The sequence below is a fragment of the Bos javanicus genome, chromosome X (genome assembly GCF_032452875.1).
Source record: "Bos javanicus breed banteng chromosome X, ARS-OSU_banteng_1.0, whole genome shotgun sequence".
Lineage (NCBI taxonomy): Eukaryota > Metazoa > Chordata > Mammalia > Artiodactyla > Bovidae > Bos > Bos javanicus.
In genome coordinates, this window is record NC_083897.1 from 2184138 (window position 1) to 2206832 (window position 22695).

General features: G+C 39.0%; 1 non-coding gene across 1 annotated transcript; it reads right to left on the reverse strand.

Moving 5' to 3' along the window:
* Positions 1–18515: 18515 nt before the first annotated feature.
* On the reverse strand, positions 18516–18622 carry LOC133243565 (U6 spliceosomal RNA). The gene has a single exon (XR_009735121.1). It is a non-coding gene; the product is annotated as a U6 spliceosomal RNA (small nuclear RNA).
* Positions 18623–22695: the final 4073 nt, after the last annotated feature.

A 22695-nucleotide genomic window follows, 5' to 3' on the forward strand; every position in this document is an offset into this window, starting at 1 on the left:
CTAAAATGGACAATCCCTGATCTAGTTGACTCAGTATTGGCCTGTATATCAGAAGAGGTAGAAAAATCATAGAATTCTAGGATCTCTCAGCTGAAAATTAGTCCTGTTTGCATTAGTGAACTGTGAGAATGCTGGGGAAAATCATCGATTGTCAAGATCCTATTTGTCTAGGCGTCTTCACAGAATTTTATTAAGTGGGACATTGGACAACCACTACTAAAGTTCATGGTCTTCTCACTAGCTAGAGCAAAAGGTGAATTTATTCCACAGCCAAGTATAACAGGAATAAAGCTAATTTGAGTCTGGGAGTAAGGTATAAACTTATTCATATTTGTTAGAAGAGTCATGCTGTATCATTAGGATAATGAGTCAGCCAAAGCTATTGAAAACCACATAGTTAATCTGTTCTACTTTTTTATTGTGGTAGAGTGGTTATATGGTCCCAAAAGTCCAGAGTCTTGTTCTATTCTTGTCTATTTACTGACTCACTGAGTTGAGGGCGCTAGCTCACTTAACTTTTCTGTGTCTCTTTCATCATCAGTAAAATCTGAGCTACAAATATTTAACCGTGTACAAAGCCATTTTTACTTCATCAGTGTCATTCACAGCATAACACACCACTTCCTCAGTCACAAAAATAATGCTTTTGTTAAAATGTATTAACTCTAAGGGTAGACTTCAGCTGAATCTGATGATTATTTCTTGGAGCCCAGCACAATGGGAACACAAGTCAGAATAAAATACAGAATAAAATTCCCATCCTAAAATGGTGATTCGCAAACACTGGTCCACAGACTTTGATTAGTCTGTGACAATGTTTCCATAAGGCAAGATGTTTTAAAAAAAAAACCCAAAGAAAGTTTTGTGACTTTAAATTTATATGCAGTTTAAAAGAATTTCCTTTACTACAAATTTTTCATGAATATTTCTGTTCTAGCTTTTTTTTTCCCTCGGAACCCAAAAAGCTCCTTATTTTATGGTGGCAGTTGTCTCTCTGTAACACCTTCACTTAGCAAAACAAAAAAATGGCAACTCTAGGCCATTCAGTTGTTTTCTTTTAATTTTGCTGGCCCATTAACTCACAACTTATGAGAACCACCCTTACCACCTACTTAAAGAGATGATTAATCTGGTTTATAGTTTAGTCAAGAAAATTGCTTCAATTGGTTATTCAGAAGTTGCTATTCTGGGAATTGTTTGCATTTATAATTAGAAGCTCCAAATAAAGAAAACAGATTTTGAGCTCAAGCTACTGCTAAAAACAAAACAACAACCAAAATAGCAAAACCAATAATGACCAAGTAGTGCCTGGCACATAGAAGACTTTATATAAATGTTGGTTGAATAAGTAAAAAAAATATCAAATGGCATAAACATAGATTCAAGTAATGCCTAGCCAGCGCTAGTGGGGAGGGGGAGAAGATTGATAAATAAGAGGAGGATTTTCACTCTTTGGTGAAAACAACATGGAAAATTTTCTTTTTAATTTTCCTGTTCAGTTAGTGGTAATTCCTGAGTATTATGCCCTCAGTCTAGGAAAGGCCTGGATCTCATTTTTCTCTCTTGCCAAGAGGAAATAAAAGAGGTGGTCAGAGCAAACTGAAACATTTAGGAAATTATTTAAACTCATCCTAGTTAGAGACAGAAACTTTAGAAATTACCGAACCCATTCCTTTCAATTTGCAAATCAGGAAACTGGCTCAGAGAAACTCACCCAAGTTGCCCAGGCTTTGGGGTTTGGGAGCATGTGAACAAAACCAAGATACTTCTGCCATCTAGCAGTGCATGCTTGCATGCTCAGTCGTGTCCGACACTTTGTGACCCCATGGACTGCAGCCTGCCAGGCTCCTCTGTCCAAGGAATTTCCCAGGCAAGAATACTGGAGTGGGTAGCCATTTCCTCCTCCAGGGGATCTTCCCAACCCAGGAACCGAACCCGCATCTCCTGAGTCTCCTGTATTGGCAGGCGGATGGATTCTTGACCACTGAGCCACCAGGGAAGATCCACATCTAGCAATTAGTACACCTTAATTGCAGGAAGAAGATAAGCATCCTTTCAAAGACCTCTTGAATATTCAAACTAAAAACTTAAAAGTTTTAAAATACTTTCAGAGATGAGAGAAAACAGGCCTAAAGATAGGAAATGTTCAAATTAGAATTCATGAAGGAGAGAAAGTATTCTGGGGCTAGTGGTCTGTGGAAGAGCAAAGGTCCAGAGACTGGAGTGGTATGATGTGTTTGGGGAAAGCTGAGGGGCAATGAATTAGAAATGACTTGTGAATATATCTGCTCTGTTCAGGATTTCTCCTTTCACAGCATACATCAACACTAGATTAAGCAAGGAGCTTTTACTGTTGACCAGTCACCAGCATATGGAACTAGTCTTGTTCAACTGGAACTCACATTAAAAATTATATCCATGTTGTCACTGACAAGACACACTGACAATAGAAAACAGCATATGGATTCAATGCAGCGTTATTTGTACTAGCAAAGGACTGGAAAGAAACCAAATGTGCACAAATTAGGGACTGCTTGAATAAACTATGGTACAACCACACAATGGGCATCATACGGCTGTTTAAGAAAATACAAGAATGAGGGAGACTTCTATATAATGATAGGATTGATCTCTACCATCTCTTATTTTGAGAAAAGCAGGAGTAAACAATGCTTGTATGCTACGTTTTGAGTAGCCAACACTAACGGGAAACACACATATATACAGCCACTTATACTTTCAAAGAGAAACAAAGGTTGGAGTAGAACAATAACTAATAAAGATGTTTATCAATAGCGGGAGGGAGGGCCAGGTTAGAAGAGAAGGGTGGTCTTGAGACTTCCTTAATATACCCTTGTTATATATTTGACTTTGAAATAAAATTAACAAAAAAGGAGAAAACCTTAAAAGTAGAAAGCAAACTGAAACAACCTTAACTTTATACTACATTGGTGACAAACCCATACAGAGAAAAGAATTATTTCAACTTGACTTTGAAATACAGAATTTTGACTGCACACCCCTACTTGGATATATTCTCAGGACATAGAGAAATATAAGCAAATTCTAAACAGCATTTCCTCTGGGGGCAAACAGCATTGGGGGCAGGAGGAGAACGGGACAACAGAGGATGAGATGGCGGGATGGCATCACCAACTCGATGGACGTGAGTTTGAGTGAACTCCGGGAGTTAGTGATGGACAGGAGGCCTGGCGTGCTGTGATTCATGGGGTCGCAAAGAGTCGGACACGAATGAGTGACTGAACTGATCTGAAACAGCATTTAGTAGTTTTATTGTTAAAAGTAATACTAGTATATTATTTTAGAACAATTCACAAGAGTCTTCTCCAACACCACAGTTCAAAAACATCAATTCTTTGGTGCTCAGCTTTCTTCACAGTCCAACTCTCACATCCACACGTGACCACTGGAAAAACCATAGCCTTGACTAGACAGACCTTTGTTGGCAAAGTAATATCTCTGCTTTTTAATATGCTGTCTAGGTTGGTCATAACTTTCCTTCCAAGGAGTAAGCGTCTTTTAATTTCATGGCTACAATCACCATCTGCAGTGATTTTGGAGCCCAAAAAAATAGTCAAAAACGGTTTCCACTGTTTCCCCATCTATTTGCCATGAGTGATGGGACCAGATGCCATGATCTTCGTTTTCTGAATGTTGAGCTTTAAGCCAACTTTTTCACTCTCCTCTTTCACTTTCATCAAGAGGCTTTCTCTTCACTTTTTGCCATAAGGGTGGTATCATCTGCATATCTGAGATTACTGATATTTCTCCTGGCAATCTTGATTCCAGCTTGTGCTTCTTCCAGCCCAGCGTTTCTCATGATGTACTCTGCATAGAAGTTAAATAAGCATGATGACAATACACAGCCTTGACATACTCCTTTTCCTAGTTGGAACCAGTCTGTTGTTCCATGTCCAGTTCTAACTGTTGCTTCCTGACCTGCATATAGGTTTCTCAAGGGGCAGTTCAGGTGGTCTGGTATTCCTATCTCTTGAAGAATTTTCCACAGTTGATTGTGATCCACACAGTCAAAGGCTTTGGCATAGTCAATAAAGCAGAAATAGATGTTTTTCTGGAACTCTCTTGCTTTTTCCATGATCCAGTGGATGTTGGCAATTTGATCTCTGGTTCCTCTGCCTTTTCTAAAACCAGCTTGAACATCTAGAAGTTCATGGTTCATGTATCGCTGAAGCCTGGCTTGGAGAATTTTGAGCATTACTTTACTAGCGTGTGAGATGAGTACAATAGTGTGGTAGTTTGAGCATTCTTTGGCATTGCCTTTCTTTGGGGTTGGAATGAAAACTGACCTCTTCCAGTCCTGTGGCCACTGCTGAGTTTTCCAAATTTGCTGGCATATTGAGTGCAGCACTTTCATAGCATCATCGTTCAGGATTTGAAATAGCTCAACTGGAATTCCATCACCTCTACTAACTTTGTTCGTAGTGATGCTTTCTAAGGCCCACTTGACTTCACATTCCAGGATATCTGGCTCTAGGTGAGTGATCACACCATCGTGATTATCTGGGTCCTGAAGCTCTTTTTTGTACAGTTCTTCTGTGTATTCTTGCCACCTCTTCTTAATATCTTCTGCTTCTGTTAGGTCCATACCATTTCTGTCCTTTATCGAGCCCATCTTTGCATGAAATGTTCCCTTGGTATCTCTAATTTTCTTGAAGAGATCTCTAGTCTTTGCCATTCTATTGTTTTCCTCTATTTCTTTGCATTGATTGCTGAGGAAGGCTTTCTTATCTCTCCTTGCTATTCTTTGGAACTCTGCATTCAGATGCTTATATCTTTCCTTTTCTTCTTTGCTTTTCACTTCTGTTGCTTTCTCAGCTATTTGTAAGGCCTCCTCAGACAGCCATTTTGCTTTTTTGCATTTCTTTTCCATGGGGATGGTCTTGATCCATGTCTCCTGTACAATGTCACGAACCTCTGTCCACAGTTCATCAGGCACTCTATCAGATCTAGTCCCTTAAATCTATTTCTCACTTCCACTATATAGTCATAAGGGATTTGATTTAGGTCATACCTGAATGGTCTAGTGGTTTTCCCTACTTTCTTCAATTTCAGTCTGAATTTGACAATAAGGCATTCATGATCTTAGCCACAGTCAGCTCCCAGTCTTGTTCTTGCTGACTGTATAGAGCTTCTCCATCTTTGGCTGCAAAGAATATAATCAGTCTGATTTTGGTGTTGACCATCTGGTGATGTCCATGTATAGAGTCTTCTCTTGTGTTATTGGAAGAGGCTGTTTGCTATGACCAGTGCGTTCTCTTGGCAAAACTCTATTAGCTTTTGCCCTGCTTCATTCCATAGTCGAGAGTCCCTTGGACTGCAAGGAGGTCCAACCAGTCCATCCTAAAGGAGATCAGTCCTGGGTGTTCATTGGAAGGACTGATGCTGAAGCTGAAACTCCAATCCTTTGGCTACCTCATGCGAAGAGCTGACTCATTGGAAAAAACCCTGATGCTGGGAGGGATTGGGGGCAGAAGGAGAAGGGGACAACAGAGGATGAGATGGCTGGATGGCATCACCGACTCGATGGATGTGAGTCTGAGTGAACTCCAGGAGTTGGTGATGGACAGGGAGGCCTGGCGTGCCGCAATTCATGGGGTTGCAAAGAGTTGGACATGACTAAGCGACTGAATTGAACTGAACTGAACTGAACTGATGTCAATTCTAAGAACCAAAATGCTCAAAATAAGAGAAAGGAGATAGAAGTATAAATTCAAAGAAGTTAAGTAAAAATCCTGTTATCTTAAATTTGAATTGGAAATATCACTATAACTCATTTTTTAAATTTTATTTTTAATTGGAAGATAATTACTTTATAATATTCTCTTTGCTTCTGCCATATAACAGTGTGAATCAATCATAAGTATACATATATCCCCTCCCTCTTGAAATTGCCCCCCACCTCCCACCCTATCCCATCCCTCTAGGTAGTCACAGAGCAGCAGATTTGAGTTCCTGGTGTCATACAGCAAATTCCCACTGGCTATCCATTTTACATATGGTAATGTATATGTTTCAGTGCTACTCTCAATTCATCCCACCCTCTCCTATCTGCTGTGTCCAGAGTCTGCTCTCTATGTCTGTGTCTCTATCCCTGCCCTGTAGTTAGGTACCATCCTTCTAGATTTCATATGCGTCAGTATATGATATTTGTTTTTCTCTTTCTGACTTACTTCACTCTGTATAACAGGCTCTAGGTTCATCCATCTCATTAGAACTGACTCAGATGCATTTTTTATGACTGAGTAATATTCCATCATATACATGTACCACAACTTCTTTATCCATTCATCTGTTGACGGACATCTAGGTTGCTTCCATGTCCTGGCTATTGTAAGTAGTGCTGCTATGAACATTGGGGCTTATGTGTCTTTTTGAATTATGGTTTTCTCAGGGTACCTGCCCAGTAGTGGGATTGCTGGATCATAGGGTAGTTTTATTCTAGCCTGACTACTGAAAAGACCTAGAAGCAATGTTCATCAAATAGCAATAAGCAACCTGACAAATTTCTGGAGAAGGAAATGGCAACCCACTCCAGTATTCTTGACTGGGAAATCCCATGCACAGAGGAGCTTGGTGGGCCACAGTCCATGGTGTCGCAAGAGTCAGATATGACCTAGTGACTAAACAACACACAACACAAATTGTAATCTCTGAAAATCATTTCCCACTAAATAAAACCAGGACTCCTTAGAGAAGTGACTCCCTCCAGGTCCCGGGCAGGAGCTGCACTAGATGCACTTGGCATGTCTGTCTGCTTGTGCTAGAAAACAAGTACGTTATCAGTAGCTACTGTGGTCATGTCAGAAGGCCTCAGAAGTCAACTTTAATGGGGCTCCCATTGGCCTAATATGGAACAATTTGGGTATTCAAGGGAAAAGTCACTGTGATTTATTGAAGCATATCAAATATATAAAAGTCCATGAATTCATAATGAGATAATAAAAACACATTAGTCACCATTGGAGCTTCCTAGGACACCAAATCATTCTGAAAATTGATAAGTAAAAGGCAAGAGCCAGGTACTTGTCCTAAGCTTTCCTATAAGAACTGTACTTCAGGATAACCATAGAGTTGATGTGGGAAATTTCTTCCTTAATATAATTGTAGCTTAAAAATACAATTCAGTGGTTAGAACAATGTCAGCCCCCCACACCCTCGACAGTTGCACTTTGACTCCATGGGTATGCCCTTATGCCCTTGTTTTAATTTTTTTTTAATGATTTTTATTATAAAGCAAAACATATAAGGAAACTACACAGATGTGTGGCTTAATGAATTCAACATTTTTATAACCATTATCAGATTAAGAACTATGTAGATTTTTATTGGCTACCCAAGAAGCCACTCCATGTGCACTGTCCAGATCACAAGCCTCCTCCTTTCCTATAATATTTAACTATGACTTTTATAGTTCCTTGCCTTAAAAAAAAGTTTTATCTTAATGTGCATCCCTATATTTTCATCTTGCCTGTTTTAAAAATTAGATCTATTTTTAACTCTCTTTTAATCTACAGCTTCTCCTCCATCCCTCGCTTTTCCTTATCATTTATCTGTTGAAACACCCAGGCACTTTGACTAATAGCATTTCCCAGTCTGGATTTTGCTGGTGGTATGCCAATCAGTCGGTATCTTAATGAACTGACCTTTGCTTTTCTCACTTTCCTCCCCTCTTGCTGGGGCCGGCATGCAGCTGCAGGAGCTCTGTAGGAGCTTTCCTCAGTCCACACTCCAGCATGACTGATGGAAAAGCCAGCTCCCCTGCTTCCAGCTGCTCCCAGCTAAGGCTCCATCTGGTTGTTTAGGTGGTTAGCTGATATCTGGAGCTCATCGATGTGCCGCCAGTATCCACCTCAGTATTTTCCTTCCTCTTCATGGGACACGCATTTTGACTCCTGAGATGGGGAAAAGTAGAAACTGAAGCATTAAGAGTTTCATTGCACTTTAAGGTTCATGGAACCTCATTATTTCCTAGCGGTGCATTTGGGGGACTGAGCAATGTACGAAGCCCCAGCTGAGTTCCTAAATATGGGCCAGGCTGGTTAGCATCCTAAGTGTTCAGTATCTTTTAAAGATATCTTGTATGTTTAAATATACTTTGTAAAGCTTAAAAGAAAAAAATCATAAATGTAACCATATTTCAGTCACACTCTGTGTTGCACTGGGGTTTTGTAGGCCTACCTTGATGTCTAATCAAATATTATACCATCGTTTGTATGAGAAGCTAAATGCCAAATTCCAAACATGCCACTTAGAAAATGTAGGAATGGATCCCTTTTATAAATGTAAAGGCTGCCTGAATGGTCAATTATGAGATTTTAGATTCTGGTTTATGCAAGCTGGAATCTGAAATTATCTTCCTGAGGTCTTTTCCTAAGGAAGGCTTACATATTCTTACCCTTCAGCATCTCCTCAAATGACTTAAAACATCACTTCTTTGTCTATATTCAAATATCAGAAAATAATGATTCTCTTTCTGTGATGTAAAAGGAAGACCAAGATTCTTGCTTCAGGAACTAATGCCCCAAATTCTGACTACCACAGAGCAAGTCATAATACTCACCAACTCTCTAAAAACTAGAAGCCAGCACTGTTATTATACACACTGAGCATCTCTCCAGGGGAAACAACCCCTCCCTGCAAACGCTCTAAATTTCCAAGCAATATGTGGAATTATTTAGGACTTAAATGTCAATTGGTGGCAGCTGGGAAATTTTTAGATTTTGAAATGTGATAGTCTCCATTTGCTTGCATCCGGTTAATAGTCTCTGTTTCACTTTAAAAGCATCACATCAAAGACAGAGGCAAAATGTAATAATAACAAAAAAAGATTGATTTCATTCTGGGGCCCCATGGTAATGATTCTTTAGTTTCTTTGACTCATTACAAATTAAATTGGGTCCGAGAACACCAACTCATTTTTAAGGCCTTTCAAGTAAGCCAAATAAGGGTATTCAGCCAAGACTCCTTCATATTCACATTTCTAGGACACCCTGATTTGATAATATATGTTCCATACAATGCAGTAACGGTTAAATCAGGGGTCTATAGACACTTGAGCCTCATGTAACAGAGCTGCAATTTAAGGCAGCATGGCCTTTGAGCGCTAAAGCAACAGCACCTGCTATCTTATTTTAATAAGACCCAGGAGATGCTCTGGAGGTTTCTATTTCACTAAATTTTCACTTCATGTTCTAGCTCTGTTTAATATTCTTATAATGGGAGGAGAGAGCAAAAGGCTTTAGCAATGCTGTGAAGATTCAAAATGTGGTATGGAAATACCAGAGAGTCCAAGAGAAAATGTTATGATGGAAAGATAAATGTTATGCTCTCCCTACCTTAGTGTGTTATTATAAGAAATAATACAAAAGCATAGATAGTTAAAAGACAATTTGGCCAGTGTATTTAATAATCTCATGCATGCATTGAAAGAAAAATATTTAGAAACTTAAATAAATTACATATTTTGTGGTCAACAGAGGTGACATGATGATATATACATATATATATATATATATATATATATATATATATATCTACAGAAGACTTCAAAACTAGAATTTTATAATTTAGTACTTATACAGAAATGGAGCAAAAAGTGTAGCTTTTCTAAAAGACATTTACAGATGTTGCACATAACAATTAAAAATGCACATTTATATCAAGTACATAGGGAATAATTATTTAAAAATTGATGCTGCAATAGGTAATTGCAAGTCTCAGAACACACCAAAGTATCAATATCCTACTGACATCATGGGAAAGAATAATAAAAACAACTCTAAAACACACAATGGAAATGAAAAACAGTTTTAAATGACTCACTGGCCAAAAGGAAGAAATCATAATGGAAATTATCCAATGCACAAAACTGAAAGTGAAAGCACTACGTATCACAAACCAGGAGGATACAGCTAAAGCAGTTGTGTTAGTTGCTCAGTTGTGTCTGACTCTTTGTGACTCCATGGACTATAGCCCGCTAGGCTCTTCTGTCCTTGGGATTTCCCAGGCAAGAGTACTGGAGTGGGTTGTCATGCCCTCTTCAGGGGATCTTCCTGACCCAGGGATTGAACACACATTGGCAGGTGGATTCTTTACTGCTGAGCCACCGAGGAAGCCCTACTAAAGCAGCAGTTCAAGTAAATTTATTCCACAGATACTAATCTCAGAAAGGAAGATGTAAAATAATTAGTGAACATGTTGTACAACTCAAAAAGTTAGAAAGCTAAGAAAGTAATAAAGATTGCAGAGGTTAGTAAAACAATTTTTAAAAATATAGTAAAGATGTACAACAAAACTAAAAGCTTATACTCTGGGAAGACTAATAAACTTTAGGAATAGACTTGGCAGGAAGTTTGATCTCAAGCACATAGCTGATTTTGTCCTCAGGACATTTTATGATATCTGTCAAGGCTGTGAAAGGCAATATAAAACTCACTATATAAAGATTAGAGTTTGGGACCTGCCCAGAACAGTGTCCCAAGAATATCTATCATGAATATATTTAATCAGATAGAGGAAAAAATGGAGAAGACAGATTAAAAAAGGGAGAATTTCACCAGGGTTGAAACACACACACACTCCTTTAAATGACAATTATAAAATTGAAAAATATAGTATTTGAAATTAAAGGATATAAAGGTAGGGAAAATATTATATTCAAATTTGTAATACTGAATATAATACAAAATATTGTATTATATTATATTATATTCAAATGACATGATTGGATTCTCTGCATATAAGGAACTAGTAAGAGATATGAGCAATGTTGTTAGGTAAAAGATTTAATAAAAATATGTGCCGGGAGCCGGCATATTGCATATTGAGTGCATATTGCATATTGAGTGCAGCACTTTTCAGGATCTGGAATAGCTCAACTGGAATTCTATCACTGCCGGTAGCCAGCGTGAGGAACTCCGCCCATGACAAAGGTCATGAGGAAGGAGGCTCGGCATACGCAAAGGCGGGATCAAGCCTCAGGAGTCTCCCTGGAAATTCTCGAGCAATCTACCCCCAAAACCAGAGTCTGCCTACTTTCTGCTTTGTGCTGTCACCTACACCTCTGACTTTACGGGGGGCTGTCCCCCACTACCTCTCTCTGAAAAAGAGTTAGCTTACAGCTCCAGTTAATAATTCTTGGGTGTGACAGTGTTTCAACCTACAAACTCCTTTGGAAGTCCTCTAGCCTGCCTGAATAGGTTTTTTCCGGCAACATGTGATTGTTCAGAGCCTCCCAACTGTGAGAGGCAGGAGATGTTTTAAACTGTCTAAACACAGATTCCTTTGAGTAGTTAAAAGATTGATTAGAAATTGTATTGGTGAAGGGTTTTTCACTTGTTGGGCCAATGTTTGCTGCTAAGTCTCCATATCCCTTACCTACTGTGTCCTTGGCGGTGTATTGATTGATATAATGGGTGTATAGAAATGTAAGCAGTCGCCTCAATGTTTGTAATCTTGGACCCTTGAGTTAATTCTTTTCTTGATTGAGCCCACCTCACCTTTGCCCTATAGGAATGCAACTTTCTCCAATGCTTTTTGGAGGCTGGCGCCTGACTTTAAAATAATCACCTTTAGAGAAAAATAAGTTTCTTAAAATGTTAACAGGCTTCCTGGCCAGAAGATGATGTAAATCACCTAAACTTTTGCATATGATAAGTTTGAAAGCCTGACTTCGATAAGGATCAGGAACTGCTGTCTTTGCATGCCTCTACCCCTTCCCCCATTATCCTCTATGCACAACTTAAGGTATAAAACTGCTTTGGAAAATAAAGTATCTCCTTTTGTTCACCGGAATTTGGTGTCCCCATGTCGTTCTTTCTTTCACCTTCTAGCTGAATTTTTCCTCTGAGGCAGGGAAGCTTGTCAAGCCTACTAATTTTGCCTGGGCTTCTAAGATCCGACCGGGGAGGCCTTAGTGTCTCCTCTCCTTCGGGAGAACGGGAGGACGCCTGCGGCCTTCGTAGGTGACATTAATTCCCTGCTTTGGAATTTTATTCAGTCTCTTTTCTTCACTAAATTTTCCTACTGAGCTATCCTTATTTCAACCTCTTTTCTTCACTAAATTTCCTCACTGAGCTATCCTTATTTCAGCCTCTTTTCTTCACTGAATTTTACTGAGCTATCCTCATTCTATTACTTTTTATATCCTTAATTAACATTTAATTAAGCAATTGTTTCCTGATCTTCGCCTACGCCGTCTCTCCTTCGAATACCCTGGTTCAGCCGGGGCTGGTCCCCGGCAAATATGTGTTGCATTCCTATACACAAGAAGCAGATAAAATATATGAAATAAAATGAAACAAAATTTTTATAATATAATTTTATTTTATTTATTTATATTATAATATAATTTAATTTTATAATATAATATAATATATTATAATTTTGTTTAATTTCACATGCCAACTTGACTGGGCTAAGGAATGACCAGATAACTGGTAAAACATTATTTTTGGGTGAGACTATGAGGGTGCTGCCAGAAGAGATTAGCATTTGAATCAGTAGTCTGAGTAAAGCAATCTGCTGTCACCCAATGTGGGTGGGCATTTTCCAATTTGTTGAGGGCCCAAATAGAACAAAAATGCAAAAAAAAAAAAAAAAAAAGAACAAATTATTTTTTTCTTGAACTGGATATCCATTTATTTTTCCTGCCCTCGGACATCAGAGCTCCTGGATCTTGGGCCTTCAGACTCTGGGACTTGTACCAGCAGCCATCTTTTTCTCAGGTCTTTGACTGAGACTGAATTATACCACTGGCTGTCCTGGCTCTCCAGTTTGCAGACAGAAGACTGTGGGACTTCTCAGCCTCCATAACCATGAGAGCCAATTCCTATAACAAATCTCCTTTTGAAAGTGAAGTGAATGAGTTAGTTACTCAGTCATGTGCTACTCTGCCACCCCACAGACTAGCTTGTCAGGCTCCTCAGTCATGGGATTTCCCAGGCAAGAATACTGGAGTGGGTTGCCATTTCCTTCTCCAGGGGATCTCCCGACCTAGGGATTGAATCCAAGTCTCCTGCATTGGCACGTGGATTCTTTACCACCGAGCCACCAGGGAAGCATATCTGTATCTACATATATAGATAGATATAGATACAGATATAGCTATATCCTATTATTTCTATTTCTTTGGTGAGCCCTGACTAATACAGTACCTAGAAATAAATCAAACAAAATATGTACAAAACTTTGGGGGCAAGGGGAAATAATAAAACTTTACTGAAAAACAAAAGAAGGACATTAAAAGAGAATACTATACCATGTCTGGCTTCCCCAGTGGCTCAGCAGTAAAGAATCTGCCTGCAGTGCAGGAGCCACTGGAGACGTGGGTTCAATCTCTGGGTCAGGAAGATCCCCTGGAGGAAGGAATGTCAAAACACTCCAGTATTCTTGCTTGGAGAATCCAATGGACAGAGGAGCCTGGTGGGCTACAGTCCACAGGGTTGCACAGAGTCAGACACGACTGAAGGGACTTAGCATGCATGCATGCATACCATGTCCATGCACCTATGATCACCTAATCTATGACAAAGGAGGCAAGAATATACAATGGAGAAGATGGTCTCTTCAATAAGTGGTGCTGAGAAAACTGGACAGCTACATGTGAAAGAATGAAATTAAAACATTTTCACAGACCATATTAAAAAATAAACTCAAAATGGATTAAAGACTTAAATGGAGGACCAGAAACTATAAAACTCCTAGAAGAAAACCTAAGCAGAACACTCTTTGACATAAATCACAGCAATATTTTTTTGGATCTGTCTCCCAAGGCAAAGGAAACAAAAACAAAAATAAATAAATGGAGTCTCATTAAACCTAAAAGCATAAAATCACTTATATGTAGAATCTAAAACATAAAATAAACTCATGAATATAACAAAAAAAGAAACATACTCACAGATACAGAAAACAAACTAGTGGTTACCCCTGGGAAGCGCGAACAGGGAAGGGTCATGATAGGAGTAGAGGATTAAGAGGTAGAAACTGAAATATGAAATACATGTTACAAGGATATATTGTACAGCACAGGAAATACAGCCAATGTTTTATAATAACTATAAATGGAGTATAATCTATAAAATTTTGAAACAATATGCTGTACATCTATAAAAGAATATTGTTTATAGCTACAGTCTTAAGTGTTAAAAGTACAACAGCATACATAAGAAAGATGAACACTGAATTCAGGGTCCTGGGCCACTGTTGAGACTCATCCACACTGTATGCCAGGGAACTGGATTCCAGGGAGAGGCATTACAGACCAAAAGGGAGGAAGAAGAATCCAGGGGCTTCCACTGTACCTATAATGTCTAATTTCTCAAAAAGAAGTAAATAAACAGAAATGAAGGAAGCAAAGCAGAATGTAAAGATTTACTAGAACTGGGTGGTGGGCACATAGGTGTCTATGAGGTTTTTCTCTGCATCCTTGCAATTTGTCAAAACAAAACATGAATGGGCACGGAGGAGGCAATCACTCAGCAGCACAGTTGCTAAAAACAGAGCCAAACTGTGAGCCACACAGAACGAAAGAGCAACAGTGAGATGGGGAGCACCCATCCTTGATTGAATTAATTACAAGAGATATTTTCCCTTGATATTCTTCCAGGAACTTTGTCCATTTTATTCTTCCTATGCATACTACACTCCTACAGACCTCCCCTTACTTCCCAGAGGAACCCAGATGTTTCCAGCTTTGGTGTTCCCAAGACCTCCCTCCTTTTGGCCTCATCCTTCCTTTCAACTGTTAGAAAAAAAGTACTTTGAGCCTCCATTCCAAGTACTGCTAGCAGTCCCTTGGTCCTTCCCACAGCTAATACTTATCTCACTCTTAATTACGTGTCTGGTGGTGGTCCAAATATTTCACAACCATTGTCTCATTTAATCTGTGAATACAGCAAGCTTAAAATAAGCATCTATTGAAAATAATATACCCTAAGAGTGGCACAGAAGTTCTTTTTGTTCCCACTTTCAAGATGAGGAAACTGAGGCTAAAGAGGTTAGTTGAATCCCTCAAGGCCACACTGTTAATAAGTAGCGGTGGTCCCCACTTGGCCTAATCTCAGAACTCTGAGATTTTATTTCCACTAAGCTCTTGATCTCAGGAACATCTTGCCTTCTCTGGTCATTTTTTTCTTTTTCCCATGTAGATCTAATTAAAGCGTTCAGCTCTTTTTCCATTCATCTCCCCTAAACACCACTATCAAAGGATCTTACATGTAGAAGAAGCCTTTTGAAAGGAGGGCAGCACATTACTGAAATATAATAAACAACTTAAAACTGAATATTACACACGCCTGTCCGCTCCCATTTTGATATCAAATTGTCCAACTTCCTTCCTCATGTTTCCTACTGTCCTGTCTTACTTCTCCTTGCTCTTCCCTATCCCTTCTCTCAGTATTTGCATCTTCCTTTTGCCTTACATCATCATCTGATTACTATTTTTTAAAGTCAACCTTTAGGATAATGATAAACTGAATCCTTCCTTTGTCTTATTCTCCTCTTTCCAACAATGCCCAGGGCTGGAGTGAGAGATATGGAGTTCACCATTCAAACTCAAATATGCCATCAAGACACTTTCCAAAACAAAGAAGCATCTCCCTGGATGTGAATAATGCCCTTTCTTGTGATGTAAAAATGTCCGTAGTTGGTTCTTGTTTAAAATAGAAAGATTTTCTTTATCTTCTCACCACACTGATGCCTCTGAGATTTATTACCCTGTTTATTTCATATGATTTGCATCACTTGATTTTATATACCCCGTTTGAAAGTCTGACATTAAACAACAGTTTTCTCAAAATAAAGCAGATGCCTTAAAACCACTGAACCAGCTGCCTGACTAGTGTTATAGCTTGAATTCTGTGCCCCACCCCCCACAATTCATATGCTGAAGTCTCAACACTTAGTACCTCAGTATATAAGGTACTTATTTGGAGACAAGGTCTTTTATTAAAAATTTATTTTACTGAAATACAGTTGATTTACAATGTCATGTTAATTTCTACTGTACAGCAAAGTGATTCAGTCATACGCATATATACATTCTTTTTCATATTCTTTTCCATGATGGTTTATTACAGGATATTGAATATAGTTCTCTATGCTATAGAGTAGGACCTTGTTGTTTATCCATTCTCTATATAATGGTTTGTATCTTCTAGTCCCAAATTCCCAATCCAGCCCCCCTCACCCCCGACCCTTGGCAACCACAAGTCTGATCTCTGTGTCTGTTTCTGTTTTGTAAATAAGTTCATTTGTGTCACAGTGTAGATTCCAAATGTAAGTGATATCATATAGCACTTGTCTTTCTCTTTATGACTTACTTCACTTAGTATGATAATCACTAGGTCTATCCACATTGCTGCAAACGGCAATATTTCATTCTTTTTAAAGGCTGAGTAGTATTCCATTGCATATATGTACCACATCTTTAACCATTCATCTGTCAATGGACACTTAGTTTGTTTCCATATCTTGGCTATTATAAATACTGTTGCAATGAACATTGGGGTCCGTGTATCTTTTTGAATTATAGTTTTGTCCAGATATACACCCTGGACCCAGGAGTGGGATTGCTGAAACATATGGTAACTCTATTTTTAGTTTTTTGATGAACCTCCAAGCTGTTTTCCATAGTGACTATACTAATCTACATCCTTAGCAACAGTTGAGGAGGGCTCCCTTTTGGAGACAGGGTCTTTATGGAGGTCATTAAGATGGGCTCTAATTCAATCTGACTGGTATCCTTATAAGGAAAGGAGATATTGGACACAGACACAGACAAAAGAAAGACAACATGAAGACACAGAGAAAAGATCACCTACAGGCCAAGAGAGAAACTTGGTAGAGATTGTTCTCACAGCTGTTGGAAGGAAATGACCCTGCCATCAACACCTTGATCTTAGCCTCCTAGCATCCTGAACTTGGAGATAATACATTTCTGTTGTTTAAGCCATCCAGTGTGTGGTACTTGGTGGCAACCCTAGCAAACCAACACAACTACATAGTACAGATTCTTCAGTTTGGAATTCAGAGACATCCAAAATGTAGTCTCAACTGCTCTCTTCAATCTTCTCTTCCCCTGTAGTTCTGCAACCAAATGAAGCTCTACGCAAACTGTACTACTTGCTGTTTCTGCACTCAGCTCCACGCGTCCCCACATGTGCACCTTTGTTCTGGCTCTGTCCTCTTACTTAGGACAGTCTCTGCCTGTGACCACCTACCTTTCTTTAGGGTCCATCTCAAGGGCCACCTGCTTCATAATGACTGTCCTGAGTCATGCACTGAGATACCCTTTGAGATACAACCAGACAGATCTGGGCTTGAATCTAGCTCCACTGCTTACTAACTGTGTGGCCTTGACAAAACACAACTTCTCAAAGTTATCTATGGGCATGAAAAGATACCACTTCATAAGATAAGCACTGTGAGGATTAAGTGATTGCATGTAAGGCACTTAGCACAATGCTTGGCATAGAGAAAGCATTCTGGAAATGAAAGCTTTTTTTCCTTATTTTGTATTATCTGAATCCCAATGGCATTTTATGCAAAGCTCCTTTATGCTACTTACCCTCTTCTGTCTTATCTCATTTGTTATTGGGGTTAATCAATTAAATCACTACTGACTTAAAACAATCACTCACCATATCCTACAGAATCACAAGAGCTAGCGGTCTGTCAGTCCTTGCTGTAACTGAACTAGGTGAGGTCTCTACCCATGAGTAAAATTCAGCCTCAGGCTCCACACCTGCTGATGCCCTTTCATCAGTTCCTTTACCTGCCAACTCTGCAACCCTTTCTCTATTCCCCTATCCCAAGGGACCCCCAGACTTTGGTTTCTTGGAGGCTAACCAACAGGTTTTCACACCAGAGTCACTTTAATAAACTTTGTGTTATGATGTTTTGTCAGTTAAGAACTCCAGCATCAGACAGTCCTGGCCTTTACCCCCATGCCACTGTTGTAAGTTCTGTGACTGGTCATTTTATTTGACCCCTTCCCCCAAGACTCACTTTACTTATGTATACAATTAAGATACTAATACTACTAGTTTAATAGTTTCTTCTGAGGACCAAAGGAAGTCATCTGGAGAAAAGGTGTTTGGTACTGCTGAGCTCTCAATAAAAGATGTCATTATCATCACATCTCTTATAATTCTTAATAGATTATAAACTCCCTGAGACAGGAAATATGTGTACATAGTAGACTCTATAAAAGTTTATCAAAGAAAATTTTGAATTTAGATGTAAACAAAACTGAAATGCTTATATCCACATTTATCTTGAAAGAGACCATGTTTCGGTCTAGATGAAATTAGAACAGAAAAGTACAATTTTTTAGATATGAATAAGTCTAAGCTACAATACTAGGTGGTTAACAAGTAAGAGTTGGCATTGTTCAAGGTCATTTTTTGCTATTCATGTGGAAGACTAATAAAATAATGAAAAGTACCAAATAAACAATTCACTGGCTTCTTTTTGTTTTTTAATGCTTCACAAATTTGCATGTCATCCTTGCCAAGGGGCCATGCTATTCTTCTCTGTATCATTCCAATTTTAGTACGTGTGCTGCCGAAGCAAGCACTCGCTGGGTTCTTTTATTCAAGATTCATTTTCATAGCCAGGAGAAAATATGATCACTTGTAATTTTAAGTCTTTTCCAAGGGATCCATGGCCAGATGTGGTAACATGAATTAGCCTCCATTTTTAACGTCCTTTTTTGTTTTGTTTTGTTTTAAATATTTGGCATTGTGAATGCACCTACCCTCTCACAGGGCTTTAAGAGCAAAAAAGTGTTTATGATATAATGGTACATACAACCTAGGGGAGAAACAGCCAGCATGGTTGATCAGTAGGTAGCATAGGGTCTATGGGCTACAGTGTTCCAAAGGGGCCCGTGTGAACATCCAAATCCTTGAGATATATTTTTTGACATTTTACAATTTTTAATTGGAGGATGATTGCTTTACAATATTGTGTTGGTTTCTGACATATATCAACACAAATAAGCCATTGGTATATTTATATCCCCTCCCTCCCACCCCCTACCCAATCCCACCCCTCTAGGATGTCACAGAGCACTGTATACCTTTGAGATATGTTTTTAAACACTGGTAAGAAAAAGAAAAATGGCAATAACAAAATGTCATTTCTGTACTCCAAGCAAAGTCTTTCTAGTAATTAATTGGTGGAGATGCCAATGTTCCTTTAAAGCAGACTCTCCCTTTGTTCTGGGGGGAAAAAAACCCAATTGGACCCTTTAAGTAGACATTAAACAAAGACTGTCTTCTGAAATGGAGATGAGAATCTGATTTCCTCATTTAGGGGTGGTGATGTTAAAGGTACCCTCTATTAGAAGCAGGCTACATCTCTGTGGACCAGGATACTTTGGGAGAAAATGTGTTTCTGGAGGAAGAGGGAGAGGTGACACAATTCCAGTTCCCTGCCTGGTTCTCTGAACTCATTTTTGGTCTTGTGCTTAGAGGAGCGAGTCAGAAGTGTACTGCAACTCTTTTCAGAAAAGATTTTATAAGATTCTATGCTTAAGACCCAGATGACAAAATGTAAGAGTGTTGAGGAAAGGACAGTTCTCTTGGCCTTTTCATTTGTTGATTCATTCATTCAAAAAATATTTATTGAGGGACTTACCTGGTGGTCCAGTGGTTAAGACTTCACCTTCCAGTGCAGGGGGTGCGGGTTCAATCCCTGGTCAGGGAACTAAGATCCCACATGCCTCAAAGCCAAAAAACCAAAACATAAAATAGAAACAACGGTGTAACAAATTCAATAAAGACTTTTAAAATGTTCTACATCAAAAAACAATCTTCAAAACAACATTTATTGAAAGCCCGCTTTGCATTGCACTCTGTGCTACATGCTGGAAGAGAGAGTGGTGAACCAGACACTCTCAGTGCCTCTCTTCACATCTCTTGCATTCTACTTTTGTATTATTCATCACTGCTGCCTAACAAATTACCTCAAAAGTTAGTGGTTTCTCCATTGCTGCCCTGAAAATTAATTCATCAGTACCATCTTTCTAGATTCCATGTATATGCATCAGTATATGATATTTATATTTCTCTTTCTGACTTACTTCACTCTGTATAATAGGCTCTAGGTTCATCTACCTCATTAGAACTGACTCAAATGCTTTCCTTTTTATGGCTGAGTAGTATTCCATCATATATATGGTTACCACAGCTTCTTTATCCATTCACCTGTCGATGTACATCTAGGTTGCTTCCATGTTCTAGCTATTATAAATAGTGCTGCAATGAACATTGGGGAGTAACAGACATAGATAACAGGCTTATGGACACAGGGAAAGGGGAGGAGGGAGAGGGTGAGGTGTACGGAAACAGTAACATGGAAACTTACAATACCATGTGTAAAACAGATAGCCAATGGGGATTTGCTGTATGACTCAGGGAACTCAAACATGGGCTCTGTGACAATCTAGAAGGGTGGGATGGGGAGGGAGATGGGAGGGAGGTTCGTGAGGGAGGGGACATGGGTGTACCTATGGCTGATTCTTGTTGATATATGACAGAAAACCACAAAATTCTATAAAGCAATTATCTTTCAATTAAAAAATTTTTTTTAATTTACAAAACTGAAAAAAAAACAGTGGTTTAAAACAACGAACATTTATTATCTCATAGTTTGTGTGGATCAGAAATCTGATTGTGGCTTAGCTGGATGTCTCTGTCTTGGGTCTCACCCGAAGCTGCAGCCAGGCTGTCAGCCAGGGCTGCAGTCACCTTAAGGCTTGACTAGGGAAGGATCGACTTCCAAGCTCTCTTGCATGGCTACTGGCAAGGTTTTAGATACTCCTTGGCTGATGGCCAGAGACAACAGGCCCTTGCCACATAGATCTCTCCATAGGGCAACTCAGAAGTCGGCAGCTGGCTTCCCCCAGAGGGAGGGCTGAGGCAGGAAGGAAGTCATGGTCTTTTTGTAACCTAATCTCAAAAGTTACATCCATCACTTTTGTGACATTCTGCTCATCAGAAGCAAGTCATTAGGTTGAGCCATATGCAATGGTAGGTAGTCACAAAAGGGCACTAATACCTGGAAGCCGGGATCATTGGGAGCCATCTCAGAGACAGCCAATCATAGGTAGGGTCTATCCCCATATCACTGACCTTTGTGAGGGAATCTTTCCTCCTTTTATCTCCAGATTGCTTTTTCTGGTATAACAGAGGAAATCTATTTGGGGGGTGGGGTGGGCAGGTATCATTCATTATCATTCTTTCATTATCAGAATCTATTCAATACCTGAAAACATGCTGATTAAGAAATTTTATAAAAGCAGGAGCCTACAGTACATTTTTAAAAGAAATAAAATGTCCCCAGCCCTGCCAGTAATTCCAATCAATTTCCACAAATATCACTAAAGCACTCTTAGATATATATCTATATAACCATCCACCAAAGATTTCAACATAATAAAAAGCATGTAAAACAGTAATTACAGGACTTCCCTGGTGGTCCAGTGGTTAAGAATCCTTCTGTCATTGCAAAGGACACAGGTTCAACCCCTGGGCCGGGAAGATTCTACGTGCCACAAGACAGCTAAGCCCGCACACTCTAGAGCCCTTGTCCACAGCAAGAGAAGCCACCATAAGGAGAAGCCCAAGTGCCGCAATAGAGAGTAGCCCCTGCTCGCACAACTAAAGAAAAGCCTGCAGCAACAAAGACCCAGCACAGACAAAAAGGTACTTAAAAAATTAAAGTATTTAAAACATAAAACAATTACTGAATAACTTAACCCTTAAGGACCTCATTAGTGGATATGTTTGCATGTAATACACAATGAAACTATACAATATCACATGCAATTATTTTCCTTCTATACAGCAGCAGTTACATACATCAATGTAAACAATATATTAAAGATTTGTAATTGTTACAATGACATTTAGAAGAATAAAAATAAATCTAGCAGTAAAGGTTTTTAATGTTGCCACATATGGGTCTCTTACAGCAGGTGTAAGAAACACATAGCAAAATTTGGTTGTAATGTTTTCCTGTCAATCTAACAACTATTTGGATAGTGAGAGTGAGAACTACCTATATTTATTTTGTGCTTACCACATTTCTAGTATCTATAACTAGTGCTAGTTGACTTTCAGTTCATTCTCTTATAGTTTACAGACAGAAATCAAAGTTATCAGTAAATAATGATCACTTTTGTATTCACTTGGTTCAACAACTAGACGGCTTATTCTGACTCTTGGCTTATAACACTGACTAGAATGTAAGCCATGTTAAACTTAGCTCTCTTGTAAAAATAAAAACACACCATAATTTTGGATGGAAAGCCTAACTATAATAAAAATGGTAATTCTCTTCAAATGAATATATAAATTCAAAGCAATTACAAGTAGAATCCCATAAATTTTTGTACTACTTTGTTTTATAACAGAGTACATGAACTTAAGGCTTCCCTGGTGGCTCAGACGGTAAAGAATCTGCCTGAAATGCAGGAAATCTAGGTTCAGTCTCTGGGTTGGGGAGATCCCCTGGAGGAGGGTATGGCTACCCACTCCAGTATTCTTGCCTGGAGAATTCCATGGACAGACGAGCCTGGCGGGCTACAGTCCATGGAATCTCAAAGAGCCGGACACGACTGAGCAACTAACACACACACACACA